At 36.9% G+C, this 18,658-nt stretch overlaps 1 long non-coding RNA gene across 1 annotated transcript; it reads left to right on the top strand.

Moving 5' to 3' along the window:
* On the top strand, positions 528-14,540 carry LOC107634596. The gene is made up of 3 exons (XR_001619002.2): positions 528-541; positions 2,327-2,328; positions 14,286-14,540. It is a non-coding gene; the product is annotated as an uncharacterized LOC107634596 (long non-coding RNA).

Below are 18,658 nucleotides of genomic sequence, written 5' to 3'. Positions count from 1 at the left end.
TTCCCCTCTCCAACCGATGTGGGCCTTACAATCCACCCCCCTAAGGGAGCCCAGCGCCCTCGCTGGCACATCGATCCGGGTTCTGGCTCTGATACCATCTGTAACAGCCCAGACCACCCGCTAGCACGATATTGTCCGCTTTGGCACACAAGGCCTCACGGTTTTGCCTTTGACGATAGGGATGATGGCCAAAGCCCCCCACACTCACTCGTCAAAACGCGTCATGCTAAGGAGAGGTATCCACACCCTTATAAGGCATGCTTCGTTCCCCTCTCCAATCGATGTGGGCCTTACAATCCACCCCCCCTAAGGGAGCCCAGCGCCCTCGCTGGCACATCGATCCGGGTCCGGCTCTAATACCATCTGTAACAGCCCAGACCACCCGCTAGCACGATATTGTCCGCTTTGGCACACAAGGCCTCACGGTTTTGCCTCTGACGATAGGGATGATGGCCTGTGGATACCTCTCCCTAGCATGATGCGTTTTGACGAGTGAGTGTGGGGGGCTTCGGCTAGCATCCCTATCGTCAAAAGCAAAACCGTGAGGCCTTGTTTGTCAAAGCGGACAATATCGTGCTAGCGGGTGGTCTGGGCTGTTACAGATTGTAAGGCCCACATCGGTTGGAGAGGGGAACGAAGCATGCCTTATAAGGGTGTGGATACCTCTCCCTAGCATGATGCGTTTTGACGAGTGAGTGTGGGGGGCTTCGGCTAGCATCCCTATCGTCAAAGGCAAAACTGTGAGGCCTTGTGTGCCAAAGCGGACAATATCGTGCTAGCGGGTGGTCTGGGCTGTTACAGATGGTATCAGAGCCAGAACCCGGATCGATGTGCCAGCGAGGGTGCTGGGCTCCCTTAGGGGGGTGGATTGTAAGGCCCACATCGGTTGGAGAGGGGAACGAAGCATGCCTTATAAGGGTGTTGATACCTCTCCCTAGCATGACGTATTTTGACGAGTGAGTGTGGGGGGCTTCGGCTAGCATTCCTATCGTCAAAGACAAAACCGTGAGGCCTTGTGTGCCAAAGCGGACAATATCGTGCTAGCGGGTGGTCTGGGCTGTTACAGATTGTAAGGCCCACATCGGTTGGAGAGGGGAACGAAGCATGCCTTATAAGGGTGTTGATACCTCTCCCTAGCATGACGCGTTTTGACGAGTGAGTGTGGGGGGCTTCGGCTAGCATCCCTATCGTCAAAGACAAAACCGTGAGGCCTTGTGTGCCAAAGCGGACAATATCATGCTAGCGGGTGGTCTGGGATGTTACACAAAGCCCCATGTGTTAGAACAAGAGGACGTCCCAAGAATAGACTAGGATCAAATATGAAAAAAATATCGTAAATACAACAAAGGAAAAGAAAAATCCAGCTCTAAACGAGGTAACATTGACTTGCTTTTGATTAGGGAAAATTGCGTTTGTGCATTTTGCTAACATATGATTTTTTTTTTTGAAGTTGAACCTTTTATATGGTGGATCAATGATTCAGTCAAGCTCCAGCTTTTATCATGCATAGGATATGAATTATCCCGAAGAGGATGATAGAAGTTTTGGTGTTTATTAAAATAATTTTTGCTAATATAATATTTTTTCTTTTGATAAAAATAAGGGTTAATTTCTTATTTGTGTTATTTTTTATTAGATAGTCACATTTTGGTTTATCAAACTAGTTGCTATAATTGTGTTGTGGTAAAGAGTTTTAGGTGTTTATTAGAATACATTTCAATTCATGTATGACTAAATTTTGGTTCATTTGAGTTCTAGTCATATGATGAGGGTTAATTTCGATTTATGTTATGTTTTATTGAATAGTCACTTTTTCGTTTTTCAAATTAGCTTATGCAATTGTGTTGTGGCAAACAGTTTAGGTGTTTATGCATTTGAATAGTCATATAATGAGGTTTATTTTTCGGTTCATTTCGTGTATAAATTTCTGTTCATTTGTGTTTTTGCCGCTATTGAGGTTTGATAAATACATTCAACCTATTCAGTGTGAACCTAGATTCATTCAAATTAATGTGATATCAATACAGCCCAGATGATAAACCCCATTTTTGTGGTTCTTGTGCTTAATTTGGGGGATTTTATCAACTTTTCTCACATTTGTTCAATGAAATAGCATGGTTTTGTAATTCTCCCTGAATTTGTGCTTAAGTGTGAAAACATACTTTTTAGGCCTTAAAATAGTTAAATTTAATTTACTTTAATTTCATTCGATGCCTTGATATATTTGTTAAGTGATTTAGGTTTAGAAGGCAAAGATTGGAGTGAAAGAATGAAGGAAAAGCATACAAAGTGGGAAAACTCATGAAGAAATGAAGGAATCGCAAAGCTGTCAAGCCTAACCTCTTCCTACTCAATCGGTCATAACTTGAGCTAAAGAGGTCCAAATGAGGCGGTTCTAGTTGCATTGGAAAGCTAACATCTGGGGCTTCAAAATGATATAAAATTTTCCATAGTTACCTAACGTTTAGAGATGCGTATGCATGCATGACTCGCACGCATTGGTAGATCAGCGTGGGTCATTTTGAAGAAAACGTGGCCAACGATTTCTAGCTCATTTTGGGCCCAATCCAACTCATTTCTGATGCTATTGAACCCAAAAATTAAAGAGGGAATGAACCAAATAGTCATAGTTTAGTTCTTATCATGTTGTAGGTTAGAATTCTAGAGAGAGAAGCTCTCCCATCTCTCTAGAATTTAGGGTAGTTTAGGTTAAATTCTCTTAGATCTAACTTTTGATTCTTGTTTTGATTTAGCTTTCCCTCTTAATTGCTTGTTATTACATCTTTGATCTTCTAGTTTTACTTGTTAATTTCTTATTTTGCTCTCTTTTATGTTGGTGAACCATTATTGGATCTTGATTTCCTTTTAATGCAATTTTATGTTTCCATGTTTCTTTTATGTTGATCTTGATTGTTATTGTTGATCTCTTATGATAGTTATGGGTTTTGTTAATTCTTTCATTTTGTGATGTTTACTTTTATTGCACTCTAGGTGTTTGATGAAATATTTTCTCTAGTTTTTGAGTAGTTTTCTTTACTCTTGGCCTAGGCTAAGGAAATTGAGTGACCTTAAGTCATTGGGTCTCATTGAATTGGTGATTTGAGAACCCTTGGTAGTCAATTTGATAACCATTGCTACTAGCCTACTACTAAGTCAATTAGTAGCTAGGTTAGGACTTATGGATTGATGTTGATCAAGCCATTTGACATACTTCAAGCATAGAAGTACACTTAATGGGCTTGGTTCCTCATAATTATCAATATATGGTTTGTAGACAAGGATGGTGATCTCAATTACTTATGTCTAGTCAAGAGTTCTTTTCCTTTATTTTATTAGTTCTTATCATTTACTTTTTTGTTGGTTACTTTTCTTGTCAAACTATAAAATCAAACCCCTTGCATCTTCATAGCCAATAATTGATCACTTCATTGCAATTCCTTGTGAGACGACCCGAGGTTTAAATACTTCGGTTAATTTTCATTGGGGTTTGTACTTGTGACAAAACCAATCTAAATTTGATGCAAGAGTTATTTGTTGGTTTGGAGCTATGCTTGCAACGAAATTCTTCTTTCCTATAAGAGAAAATTCCAGACCGACGATAACATGCGTGTCAAATTTATGGCGCTGTTGCCGGGGAATTGCAATGGTGTTATGTTATTGGCTATTGTGAATATGTGAATATGTTTTTCTTTTGCTTGTTTGTTAGTCTTTGTTAGGTTTCGGACTTTGTTGATTATTTTTTGTTAGCTTTTGCTTTTATTTGCTACTATGAATTCTCACCCCTTTGGCTATGAGTTTGGTTCAAATTATGTTGTAGGAAACGGGAGCTACAATGACAACATGCATCAAGGATGGAACAATCAAAGGTGGGTGACGTGGCGGAAATTGGCGAGTCAAGAATTGTTATAAAATATGCGTTGCAAGTATAGTTCTTAACCAACCAGAAATCCGCTCATCAATTTAGAAGGGTTGTCACAAAAATTAAAATTAAAATACTGGGAGTATGAATCCCAGGTCGTCTCCCAACGAGTTGCAGAAAGGTGTGCTATTTTATTAATAAGATATTTTCAAAAAGAGTTGAGTTGAATAAACAGGAAATTAAATTGGAGAAATTAAGTAATTTAAATAAAAGCCTTGACTGGAAATAGATTAGTTGGAAACCCTATTCTTGTTGCAGTACTCTCAAGATTAATTGATAATTGAAGGTTGTTCTGTTTAGTTATCCCTTACTAGATAAGGAAAAGTCAAACAAGTTGGAATGCTGTTTCTATTCACAAGTCCCAATCCGCTTACTTGGAAGGACTGGCGTTAGTGACTAGAGAGCAATCCAACAATAAACCCAATTACAATTTCTCTTTTGAGCATTCCAACTCAAGGGTTCCTTTCAATCAACTCCCCATCAAGTTAGGAAACTACTCGCTCATTGTGAATGTAGAACTCATAACATAGGAAAGGGAATTAAAGAAAGACATGATAAATAAAACTCAAAGGAATCAATTAAAAATAAAAGTAACTCTTGTATTAATAAATTCTAAAATAATCCAATAGTAAAATTGAGCAAATTAAAGGACATGGAAGAGTAAAGCCAAGTAAATAAAACGAACTAGAATGACGAAGTCTTGATGAGGTAATAACTCTTCTCAATATCCCAATGCAAAGAGCAATAAAAAAATAAAATCCTAAGAACTATGAATGTGTAGAGAGAAAAAACCTAGAGGAGGGGTAAAACTAGATCTAAAAACTAAAACTGTGTAGAATGAATGTTGTCTGTGGTTTCTGCATGTTCTCTGGCTCTAGTCTGCTTTTCCGGGCCGAGAACTGGGTCAAAACAGGGCCCAAAATCGCCCCCAGCAAATTCTGTAGATTATGCAGATCGCACATGTCACGCGATCGCGTCATTCATGAGGACGCGTCATTCGGCGTTTTGCTTTGCCACGCGGGCGCGTCGTCCACGTCTCTGCGTCACCTGTGCTATTCCAATCCGCGGGGTCGCGTGAGCCATGCGGCCGCGTCACTTCTCGCTGATCATCTCCTCAATTTCTTGTGTTCCTTCCATTTTTGCAAGCTTCCTTTCCAATCTCCAATTCATTCATGCCCTATAAAGCCTGAAACACTTAACACACAGATCACGGCATCGAATGGAATAAAGGAGAATTAAAATGCGTAATTAAAAGTCTCTAGGGAGCAAGTTTTTAATCATGTAATAATTTTAGGAAGGAAATATAAATGCATGCTAATCATATGAATAAGTGGGTAAAAATCATGATAAAACCACACAATTAAACACATTATAAACCATAAAATAGTGGTTTATCAGTGGGGAGAGCCTCAAAGGATTGATCACCCTTCTTGGCAACAACCTCCTCCGATTTCCTATAGGTATAATTCCAATCCTAATGCATATCAATCTAATGGATGTGGTGACTCTTATTGTGATTGTCAACAACCACCACCATATGCCTATGAACCACCCCCTCAACATGGTTTTGAACTACCTTACTCACAAGCCCCTTACCCCCAATCACCTCCATATGACCCTAATCCTTATCCATCATACCAACCACCTTTTGAGCCATATGAACCATACATAGAACCACCACAATTCCAACATAACTACTCCCAAGAACCACCTCCATATACACCATCTCCATACCCTTACCAAGATGAATCACCTTCCAATTATGAATCCTTTCTCTCAAACAATGAACCCTCTCTTCCACCACCGTCCCCCAATGAAGCCCTCATGCTAGAACTAAGAGATCTTAGCTCTCATATCCAAAGGCAACAAGAGGGGATGGAACAAGAGTTTAAGGAGCTAGAAGCCAAGATGGCTATCATGGTAGAAGCCGTTAGTCGCATAACCTCCCACCTAAGCTCATACATCCCAAGTACTCCCATTGTTGAATGTGGAGAAGCAATCAAGGAGCATAGTGAGGGAGTGATTTTGGAGCTTCAAGGCGAAGAAGAGGAGTTGAAGCAAGCATTGCCACAAGGGGAGAAAGTTGAGACAATTGAGCCGGAAGAGGTGGTTGAATATCTAGGAGATGTTGAAAGTCCATGGGAGTGTAGAATCATAGAGCCCTCTTCCAAGAAGCTTGATATTGATGTTAAGGAGGGTGTACAACCTCCAAGGCATATCATGGTGGAAAAATTTGAAGAGGTTGATCAAGAGATGGATTCAATCATTGATGAATTCTTATGTACAATTGAATCCTCCCCCATTGGGCTTGACATGGAGATTAAGGTAGAAGAATATGCACAACCTTCCATACCCTTGGTAAGCAATGAAAAAGAGATGGAATTGGAAGAAAGCTACCAAGAAGAAGGTTTGGAGAAAGTTGAGCAAGCATTAAGTTCCATCATTGAAGACAACTCTACACCAAGTGACATTGATAACCTTGTTGAAGATTCTCCCAATGGATGTGAAGTTGATGTCAAAGTGGACTTCACACAACCTCCCAAATTTGATTTGATTGATGATGAGGAGGAGTTGGAAGAAGTTGACAAGCAAGGAGAAGTTGAGAAAAGTTGTCAAGAGGTGGAGGTACTCAAAGAAGAGCACAAGGGAGTGGAACTCGCAAGATCATTGGAACCATCCCTTCCTAAGTCACCATCCAACACAACATTCAAGTGGGTAAAATTCTTATCCCTAAGCTTTACTTTCTCACTTGAATATGGTTTGATTGAAAATGATGGTCAACTTAGAGCTCTTTGTGGAGTTAAGAGTAGGAGGAAATTGTGTAGTGGTTGGAAAAATAATGTTAGGCTCATAACGGTTGAATCCTCAAGGCATAGATCCCATGGTTGGAAGAGTGCTAAATTGTATCGGTCTAAGAGGAGAATTTGGTGCCCCAATGAGAATTCTATGTGCTTACCACCCAATTAGAATCATGATGGTCAATTAGAATATGGGTGTGAAAATAAGATATGGGATCCCGGACCACAACATGAAGACCAATTTTGGGAGCTCATATCTTGGGAAGAACTTCACCCAAGCTTGGTGAAGACGGTTGGAAATTCTGATAACCGTTTGAGGAGCAAACATCCTTGGAGGTTCAAGGATGAATACAACCATAAGCCACCATGACAAGGAGCTTCCCAAATGTCCAAATTAAGGACTTAAACTAAAAGTGCTAGGTGGGAGACACCCCATGATGAGCGGATAATTTATACACTTTTTGGCATTGTTTTTATATAATTTTCAGTATGATTATTTTTAGTATATTTTTATTAGTTTTTAATTAAAAATTACATTTCTGGACTTTACTATGAGTTTGTGTGTTTTGCTATGATTTCAGGTATTTTCTGGCTGAAATTGAGGGATTTGAGCAAAAATCAGATTCAGAGGTTGAAGAAGGACTGCAGATGCTATTGGATTCTGACCTCCCTGCACTCAAAGTGGATTTTCTGGAGCTACAGAACTCCGAATGGCGCGCTCTCAATTGCGTTGGAAAGTAGACATCCAGGGCTTTCCAGAAATATATAATAGTCTATACTTTGATTAAGGATAGACGATATAAACTGATGTTGAACGCCAGTTCCATGCTGCATTCTGGAGTCAAATGCCAAAAACAGGTTGCAAAGTGGAGTTAAACGCCAGAAACAGGTTACAAACTGGCGTTCAACTCCAAGAGAAGTCTTTACACGTGTAAAGCTCAATGCTCAGTCCAAACACACACCAAGTGGGCCCCAGAAGTAGATTTCTGCATCAATTACTCATTCTGTAAACCCTAGTAACTAGTTTAGTATAAATAGGACTTTTTATTATTGTATTTACATCTTTGGAACATCATTAGTTTCATCTTTTGATCCTTTGATCACGTTTCGGGGCTGGCCTCTCGGCCATGCCTGAACCTTGTTCTTATGTATTTTCAACGGTAGAGTTTCTACACTCCAAAATTAAGGTGTGGAGCTCTGCTGTTCCTCATGAATTAATGGAAAGTACTATTGTTTTTCTATTCAATTCAACTTATTCCGCTTCTAAGATATCCATTCGCACCCAAGAACATGATGAATGTGATGATTATGTGACGCTAATCATCATTCTCACTTATGAACGCGTGCCTGACAAACACTTCCGTTCTACATGCAAACAAGCTAGAATGAATATCTCTTAGATATCTAATACAGGGGACCGAGTCTGAGATATTAGAATCTTCGTGATATAAGTTAGAACCCATGGATGACCATTCTTAAGATCCGGAAAGTCTAAACCTTATCTGTGGTATTCCGAGTAGGATCTGGGAAGGGATGGCTGTGACGAGCTTCAAACTCGCGAGTGCTGGGCGTAGTGACAGACGCAAAAGGATAGTAAATCCTATTCCAGTATGATCGAGAATCGACATATGATTAGCCGTGCCGTGACAGAGCATTTGGACCTTTTTCACTGAGAGGATGGGATGTAGCCATTGACAATGGTGATGCCCTACATAAAGCTTGCCATGGAAAGGAGTAAGATTGATTGGATGAAGACAGCAGGAAAGCAGAGGTTCAGAGGAACGAAAACATCTCTATATGTTTATCTGAAATTCTCACCAATGAATTACATAAGTATCTCTATCTTTATTTTCTATTTATTTATTATTATTATTCGAAAACTCCATAACCATTTAATATCCACCTGACTGAGATTAGCAAGATGACCATAGCTTGCTTCATACCGACAATCTCCGTGGGATCGACCCTTACTCACGTAAAGTTTATTACTTGCACGACCCAGTGCACTTGCTGGTTAGTTGTATCGAAGTTGTGAACGAAAAAGAATTTGAGACTGAGAACGTGCGTATCGAGTTTTTGGCGCCGTTGCTAGAGATCACAATTTCGTGCACCACCCCACCATGGTAACCTCTTTCCATTCTCTTGTAGATATAATCAATGAATGAATTGAGTTGCCATTGTAGGTAATTTTTCTTATTTTCTACACTCTTATACATTTTGCTTTTATTGATAGATTGTTTGTTAAATTCATGTCATGATTAGAATAGTTGTTTTTAATTTGTATTTTGCTTGAAGTGTAAGTTTTGTATGTTTTGTATGTGAAAAAATATTTTAAAATAAAAAAATATTTGTTGTTAAATTTGAATTTTTATTGTTTTAGAATGCTTGTAGATTAGGAGAGTGCCTTGTTTCTATTTTCATATGTAAAAAAAAAGGGGAGCCAGGCACGCGTACGCGTCAATGCGTCAACATGGCTCCATACATGGAACCCGAAAGTTGCACGTACACTGCGCGAAATGCACAGCTGCACCTACGCATACGCGTCGATCTACACTCTCACCATCCACGCTCAAGCGTACAGGACGCTTACGCATCGCTTGTCCATCCTGCCATCCACGCGCACGCGTGAGTGACGCTTACGCGTCGATTCTGCGCCCTGATTTTTTTCCCCTTTCTTCTTCTTTCTTCTCTCCTTCTTCTTTCTTTATACCTTTCTTCTTCTCTCATCTTCCTTTCTTACTTTCTTCCTCTCCTTTCAAAAATTCTATTTTTATCAATTTTATTTTTCTTATTTTTCATTTTCTTTTGTTTATTGCATATGCATACTTTTATTCATTGCATTTTAATTTCATTCTTGTAGTTTGTTCTTACTTTCTTTTCTAAGTCGCTTATTCTAATAATGGTGTTGAATTCTCTTACTCAATTGTTGAGAATTTTGTGCATTGTTTTGGTGCTTCGTGACTTGTTTAGCATTAATGGTCATATTTGCTCCACACACAAGATTAGTGCTTTAGTCCTTCTTAATTCATTATTCTTTGTTTTTGTACCTCATCATCATTGAGCTAGGATGGGATCGAATGCTCTCATGCTTATCACTAATCTTGTTTGTGTCAATTGTTGATTAAGCTTGATGCAACATGCTCTTCATGTCATGTACCTATGCTTTGACTTTACTCTTGCATCAAGTATTAGTTAATATGCCTTAGCTTATATTGTTTTCTCACTCACATGTTGTAGCTATCATGTAGTAGAGAACCCTACTCTTATTTGGCATTAGCCCCCGCCTATGTTCTATTTGCTTTGATATCTTTGTTGTAGGCTTAATTTTCTTTCTTTTTCTTTCCTTTTAGGTTGGCCACCAAGAGGGAAAGGAAAAGCTTCTAAATGGGGCAACACACAAGTCCTTCCGCACAACCTTTTGGAGAAGCTCATCAATTGTAGCAACCCACCCACCTTGCTCTTCTTTGCATGCATCGAGGACGGTGCAAATTTCTAAGTGTGGGGAGGTCATTCGACCGATCTCCGTGGGTAATAATTTTCTTTTCAACGCCAAATTTTCAAGTTTTGCCTTTGTTAGCTAGTTGTTGCATTGCATGATAGGTTGCATGTTAGTTAGAAGTTGTACATATTTTACCACTTCTTTTTATGTTAGGACTACTTGGTTAGGGTGATGACTTCTTTTCCAAAAAACTGTTTTTAGGGCACCCTACCAATTTGAAAAATTTTTTTGTTGAACTTGCTTGAAGAATTTATTTTGAAACATGGTTTTTGAGCTAAGAACACAAGCATGTGAGTTTTGAGCCTAATTGTGTGGTTACATCTTATAACCACTTACTTCCATTCTTGTGTGTATCATTCTCTTTCTATGATTGTAATCTTTGATTTGTTTGATTCTCTATGTCCATTATTCCATGTATACATGCATTTATATGATTGAGGCCATCATTTCATTTAGCTCACTTATCCAAATAGCCTACCTTTCATCAACCATTGTTAGCCAATTTTGAGCCTATTTAATCCCTTTTGTTTTTAATGTTAGCACATCACTACCCCTAAGTGAAAAATAATAAATGTTCCTTAATTTGGATCTTTGATTAGCTTAGGCTAGTGAGGGTGTATATAATTTGGGTATGGGAAACTTGGGACATTGGTGAGGTAAAAGTGTATTTTGTATTTTTGTTGAAAATCATGGGATTGGGTACATGCTTATGCATTAAATATGTAAAACCATATGCATTGATAGGTTTGTATATACTTTTGAAAAAAAAATGTGTGAAAAAAATGTAGAAAAAAAAAGAGAAATAGAAAAATAAAAGAAACAAAAATATATAGAAAAAAAATGAAATAAAAAGGGGATAAAAATGCCCCAAAGCAAAGTAATGATAACAATGCATATGGAATGTGAATTAAAGAGAATGCATGAGTATGTGAAAAAGTGGGAATCATGGGTAGCTAGATATGTATTAGAATTGTATAGTTTGTTATATGTATTTGGTGAGAGCGTAGGTTAATCAAAGATTCAAATTTCAAGCTCACTTGATCATATACATCCCTACCTTTACCCTAGCCTCATTACAACCTATGAATAAGTCCTCATGATGAATGTATGCATGTATTGAATAATTGTTGATTGTTAGATGAAAAATAAATCATGGAAAGCATGATTAGAAGAGAATGGAGTGATCAACCCTATACACTAGAGCAACTAGAGCGGATACATGTCCGGTGAGGGTTCGATGCTCAATTCCTTGTTCCCGGCTTTCATGAGCTTTCTTCTTGCAAGTCTATTTGAACTTCATTTTGATATTTGAATTGGTAGGATTCATGAATCATCATATGATCTTAGCCCTACTTGTTCATACACGCTCTTGGAGATTGATTTGCTTTTGACCAAGTAGGTAGAATCATTTTGCATTTAGTTGTATTCATATAGATAGGTGCATATAGTTTCTTTGCATTGAATAAATGTTCATACCTCTTTTCTTGTCCTTCTTTATTCTTAGCATGAGGACATGCTTGGTTTAAGTATGGGGAGGTTTGATAAACCCCAATTTTGTGGTTTATCTTGTGCTTAATTTGGGGGATTTTATTAACTTTTCTCACATTTATTCAATGAAATAGCATGGTTTTATAATTCTCCCTGAATTTGTGCTTAAGTGTGAAAACATACTTTTTAGGCCTTAAAATAGCTAAATTTAATTCACTTTAATTCCATTCGATGCCTTGATATATTTGTTAAGTGATTTTAGGTTTAGAAGGCAAAGATTGGATTGAAGGAATGAAGGAAAAGCATGCAAAGTGGGAGAACTCATGAAGAAATGAAGGAATCGCAAAGCTGTCAAGTCTGACCTCTTCCAACTCAATCAGTCATAACTTGAGCTATAAAGGTCCAAATGAGGCAGTTTCAATTGCGTTGGAAATCTAACATTCGGGGCTTCAAAATGATATAAAATTTGTTATAATTGTCTAACGTTTAGGGATGCGTACGCATGCATAATGCGCATGCATCGGTAGATCAGCGTGTGTCATTTTGAAGAAAACGTGGCCAGCGATTTCTAACTCATTTTGGACCCAATCCAACTCATTTCTGATGCTATTGAATCCAAGGATTGAAGGGGAAATAAACCAAGTAGTCATAGTTTAGTTCTTATCATGTTGTAGGTTAGAATTCTAGAGAGAGAAGCTCTCCCTTCTCTCTAGAATTTAGGGTAGTTTAGGTCAAATTCTCTTGGATCCAACTTTTGATTCTTGTTTTGATTTACCTTTTCCTCTTAATTGCTTGTTATTACATCTTTGATCTTCTAGTTTTACTTGTTAATTTCTTATTTTGCTCTCTTTTATATTGGTGAACCATTCTTGGATCTTGATTTCCTTTTAATGCAATTTTATGTTTCCATGTTTCTTTTATGTTGATCTTGATTGTTATTGTTGATCTCTTGCTTATGATAGTTATGGGTTTTGTTAATTCTTGCATTTTGTGTTGTTTACTTTTATTGCACTCTAGGTGTTTGATGAAATATTTTCTCTAGTTTTTGAGTAGTTTCCTTTACTCTTGGCCTAGGCTAAGGGAATTGAGTGACATTGAGTCATTGGGTCTCATTGAATTGGTGATTTGAGAACCCTTGGTGGTCAATTTGATAACCATTGCTACTAGCCTACTACTAAGTCAATTAGTAGCTAGGTTAGGACTTATGGATTGATGTTGATAAAGCCATTTGACATACTTCAAGCATAGAAGTACACTTAATGAGCTTGGTTCCTCATAATTATCAATATATGGCTTGTAGACAAGGATGGTGATCTCAATTACCTATGTCTAGCCAAGAGTTCTTTTCCTTTATTTTATTAGTTCTTATCATTTACTTTCTTGTTGGTTACTTTTCTTGTCAAACTATAAAATCAAACCCCTTGCATCTTCATAGCCAATAATTGATCACTTCATTGCAATTCCTTGTGAGACGACCCGAGGTTTAAATACTTCAGTTAATTTTTATTGGGGTTTATACTTGTGACAAAACCAATCTAAATTTGATGTGAGAGTTGTTTGTTGATTTGGAGCTATGCTTGCAACGAAATTCTTCTTTCCTATAAGAGAAAATTCCAACCAACGATAACACGCGTGTCACTAGACATTTCCATCAAATAAATCAAAAAAAATTTAAGAGAAGATTTTCAAATACATACATTAACATTTACAACGAGTGAAAGAAGTATTTGCCTCTTTACAATTCCTTACAAATTAGTGTTAATTACAAATTGAATCTGTTTACTTTCTATATCCAAATGAGAATTTACAAAAAGGACTTGAGAGGGCAGTAGATGGCTTTGGGATTCTTATGACCTCAGATACCTCAATGACTTTGTCTCTCAATTTATTTACCTTGTCCAAGATAATATTCCCGCCTAAAAGCATCTACTTCTTCCTACAATTCAATTGAAAGAAATTACTTAATTTGAATCCAAATGAAATAAGAAATGAACCGAAATTTATTAATTTAGAAATTACTTACCTGTTTCCAGTTTTTACGTTTGTATTTCCCATTTTTGATCTTTTCGGGATCAATTGTTTCTAGTCATTTCATGACATATATTCCGCAATCATAACTAAGAAAGAAATAAGAAAGTAAAATATGATTAATAGGAGAGACACAAAAAAGCACAGTAAAACATATTAATAATAGTACTATAGCAAAAAATGATTTATACGATGTTCGTTGACCATCAATCGTAATATATGGTGCTTCAACGCCCTCTTCGTTGTCCACTAAAGGTTTTGTCCATGGTTCTAAAAACCAAACCAGACCGACCGGTCGAACCGGTCAAACCGTGAACCAGTAGTATTAACGATTCGGTTAACAATGTAAAACCGCTAATAAAAAAACCGCTAGTAAACCGTTGAACCGATTGAGAACCGGTCAATCAGACCGAAATCGAAACCGACCGGTTTGGATGAAACTGTGTCGTTTTGGTTCCCGCACGGATGACCTCCCTTCCCTTTGCCTTCAGTCTTCATTCCAAACCCCTAATCTAACAGCTTCTCCCCAAATCAAAAGAGGAAGTTGAAACAGGAAACCCTAGCTTCTCCACCACCGCCGCAAGGATTGCCGCCGTCCGTCGCGCTCAGGCACTACCATCGTCGTTTGGTCGTCCGTGGTTCTTCCTCCTTCAAGAATCGCAGCTTCTTCTTCCTCGAGCTTGGTGCGTCAGTCCCTGGTATTCATCTGCTCCGTCATGCTCTTGCCACCGTCCATCGCGCGCTCAGGCACCATCGTCTTCGTCTGGTCGCCACAGGTTCTTTCAACCCACCACCGTCTTCTGAGTTGTGTTCGTTTCCTGGCTTCTGTCTCCGTCACGATTCTGCCCCTCTTTTCAGACTTCTTAGAAGAAAAACCCTTCTCCATTCCAATTTCCTTCCTTCGAGTTCAGAGAGAAGAAGCTTAACAAAGAAAAAAACCCTAGGCTTTGAAGGCCAGTTCACTGCTAACTTCTTCTGCATTTTTTATTTATGCCATGTTCAATGATTATTTGATTACTGATTATTTGAATGTTTCGTGTTTTAGTTTTTTATTGAATGATTATTTGATTACTAATGAGCTCTAGTTCTGTTGTGTTGCTATTTTTGTGTGTTGTGATTTTTTATTGAATGAGCTCTGATTCTGCAGTGTTGCTGTTTTGTGTGTTGTTGTGATGCTGTTTTGTGTCTTCTTTATTTTGTATTGACATGCATATGAGTGATATCACCACTGTAAGTTAACTACTTGCTCTGTTGATCTATTTTTGATTTCTGAATGTCATGTCACTTGTTATGTTGCTGCTGCTGTTTTAGTGTTTTTTAACTTTTGAATCTGCTGCTTTTTGAATTTTTGTTGATAGATTTATTGATTTTAGGATTTAGGGTGATTAATTGTTACTGTTTTTTAATTTTAGTTGCTGATTGTTATAGATTTTTGGCTTTGTTTAGTATGTTATGCTGATTGTTCTTTATTTCTGGCTCTGTGAGTATTGTTCTGTTTTTGGTCTGTATTTGATCTTGTTCAAATTTCATGATTTTGTTATTGGCTCCTGAAAGTTGGGTTTCTTTTTCTAATGTGCTTAACATCAGAAAGATTTGGAAAAATTTGTTACTCTTTGTTAAGAATATGCTGAAACTTTATTAACATTTGGCTGAAACTTTGTTAGATAGATGGGATATGCCAAACTGAAACTTGAACTGTGAAGGATAACCTGTATTCTAATGCTACTTTACTTCATATATTATTGTTTCTCATTCTTGGTGTTTTGAAGTCCCTTATACCCTTGAAGCCACTTCCTCCATCATGGACATCTGAGGTGAGGTTGATCTCCCTCTTGTTCTGTGAAGACTTGTCTGTGAAATCAATTCCCAAGTTGTTCAACAGGTTTTGGATTCTTCATCTGATTCAATGATGACTTGGTATCTTGCCCTTGAGACTAGACAATTCTGGTTACATTATTGGCTGCTGGTGATGCAGAATGGTCATGTTGGATTTATGTTGTCATGCTATTAGTAGATGACCAAATATTTGTTATTGATTTGGTTAATTCAATATTTTTATTTTGTAACTATCTTAATGAGTTCAATAGTGATATAATGACTAATGAATGATAAATTGTTAATAATGATGAAATTAAAGGTTATATTAGATTTTGGTTGATGAGGTATTTTATATTTGGAAGACATTTTAAATTTTATGTTAGACTATATTTATTTATAATTTATTTATTATTTTATTATAAAACGGTTTTTTCGGTTAGACCACGGTTAAACCGGTTAGACCAGTAAACCAGTGAACCAGTTATTAGAACGGTTCAATGACCGGTCCGATTTTTAAAACCTTGGTTTTGTCCCAGCATAGACCCTTATATGGATACTATTAAGCCTTGAAAAGGATACAAAAGTGTACTTCATTCAGTAATAATTGAACGAAACTAAGCCCACAAACAATACTCAATCAGGCACAAGCAATGATTGATAATGGCTAGAAATAAGAGATAACTTACAACAAAAATATGTATTATGTAAATAACTTACAACAAAATTATTCAAAGCTATTCTTTCCCCAGGTATATATTTTTTCTTGATGGGGGTCAAGCACATGGAAGACCTTCTTCTTAACATCAGCAATCTACAACCACCAATGACCTCCGTGGCAAACTGGTGCAAACAGTTAAAGTTTGGAAAGGATAGAATATTTCAGTCTAAATGATAGCAAATAATAGAATTATTAAAGAAGTTTTAGAAATTACAACTTACAAATGGATGCGATGCCAGTTTTCTTTTATCAAGAAAAGGCATGTAGTCCTTAAATTCACTGATCCGGTAGGCCGCCTTAGTGTTTGGATCAATGTATTCATGGTTGTGCTTCCCTAACATTAAATTCTACAAAATAAAACGAAATAAACTAATAAATGAACCAAATTACTTAAGGAATAACAAATTCGGTCAATACTTATCAACAGCATCAAGTGAATGTCAGTTAAATCACAAATGAATCGAAATTAGTTTAGATTTAAACAAGTAGTCATAAAGACTCAATCATCAACAAAAATATATTGGATTTATTTCTAGATTCAAATGAACCTCAATTAAACTAAGAAATGAACCGAAATTACTTCGGATTTGAACAAACAGTCATAAAGACTCAATCATCAACAAAAACACATCAAATTCATTTCTAAATTCAAATGAACTTCAATTAAAGTAAGAAATGAACCGACATTACTTCATATTTGAACAAGCAGTCATAAAAACCTAATCATTAATAAAAACACATCGAATTCATTTCTGGTTTCAAATGAACCTTAGTAAAACTAAGAAATAAACCAAAATTAGTTCAGATTTGAACAAGCGGTCATAAAGACTCAATCATCAACAAAAACACATCGAATTCATTTCTGGATTCAAATGAACCTCAATTAAACTAAGAAATAAACTAAAATTATTTAAAAAATAAAAAGTTTGGGTTACCACAATATCTGTCAGCACGCAGTATATTTCTTCATCAAATCTATGACATTTTCTGTTGTTGAGAAGCATACACATTGTGGAGACCACCTATAGGACAAAAATTTATTAGATATATAGGAATAAAAAATTTTAGAAAAATCATTAATGTTAATGTAATAACCGAAGGTTTTATTGTACTTTCTACGTCTTGTTTGGGTTTTAGAGACAAAAAGTGGCATCTACCCCGCTCGAAATGAGCTTTGTGGTCCAACGTGAATGGGTTTCAAACTCATTGGTTGCCTTTCTTTGTTAACCTTTATTTGTGTCATCCACTGATAACATTTCTCCCTTAACTCGTCTGTAATTTCTTTTCCTTTCACCATAGTCTTGTACCCTTCAGGGGTGCTCAAACTCGGCTTGACACTGGTTTTCTCAGCATATTACAATGTTGTTGTCACCCCAGCATCCGTCACCGCCTCTACCAACTTTTCAAGTTGTATTACTGTTGGTTGAGAAGTTGGTAGACTTATGCCAAGGCTGAACGAAGGTACATCATCTTTCCAATGCCGAGGACGGGGAGAACTGCAAGATGACAGCGGAAAATTTTCAAAATAATAAAAAAGTATTATGATATAGCATCAGAACTAATAAAAAGGATTTTAAGTAAAACTTATACATTAAGAGGAGCTTCTTTCTCCGATTGCCTTGCCAAAGTTTCTTCGGGGGCTTGCTGTTGAGGTTCTGGAGAGAAGCTGGATTACACAGAAAAGTGTTTAATAATGAACCAAAATTATTATTATATAGCATCAAAACTAATAAAAAATATTTTAAGTAAATATTACACATTAAGAGGAGATTCTTGCTCTGATTGTCTTGCCAAAGTTTCTTTGGAGGCTTGCTATTGGGATTCCGGAAGGCAGCTGGATTACACAAAAATGTGTTTAATAATGAACCGAAATTATTATTATTATATGGCATCAAAACTAATAAATTGAATTTTAACTAAAACTTACATATTAAGTGGAGTTTCTAGCTCTAATTCCCTTTCCAAAATTTCCACCAGGGATTGCTATTGAGTTTGGGGCTGGTAGTTGGATTACATAGTAATGTGTTTCAAAGTAAACCAAAATTATTATTATATAGCATGAAAATTAATGAAAATTATTTTAATTAGAACATACTCATTAACAGAAGCTTCTTCTATTTGAGTTTCCGAAGAGATAGAGGTAAAGATTTTTTGTTGTTTTAGCTCTTCCACAAGAAATCTTGGGAGAGCGATTGCAATAGGAACTCTAATAAAGATAAACAAGAAAGGAGTTAATATTGAATTATTAGAATTGGAAAGTAAATTGGAAATCTACAGTAAGTGAATTTGCACATTGATTAGAATAGGAAAGTAAATTGGAAAACTCACATAACTAGAGGTTGAGACTAACTTTCTTCTCGAACCACAAGGATTTATTCTTGAGCATTAGG

The sequence above is a fragment of the Arachis ipaensis genome, chromosome B03, assembly GCF_000816755.2.
Source record: "Arachis ipaensis cultivar K30076 chromosome B03, Araip1.1, whole genome shotgun sequence".
Taxonomy (NCBI): Eukaryota; Viridiplantae; Streptophyta; class Magnoliopsida; order Fabales; family Fabaceae; genus Arachis; species Arachis ipaensis.
This window is presented reverse-complemented; position numbering and strand designations above follow the sequence as displayed.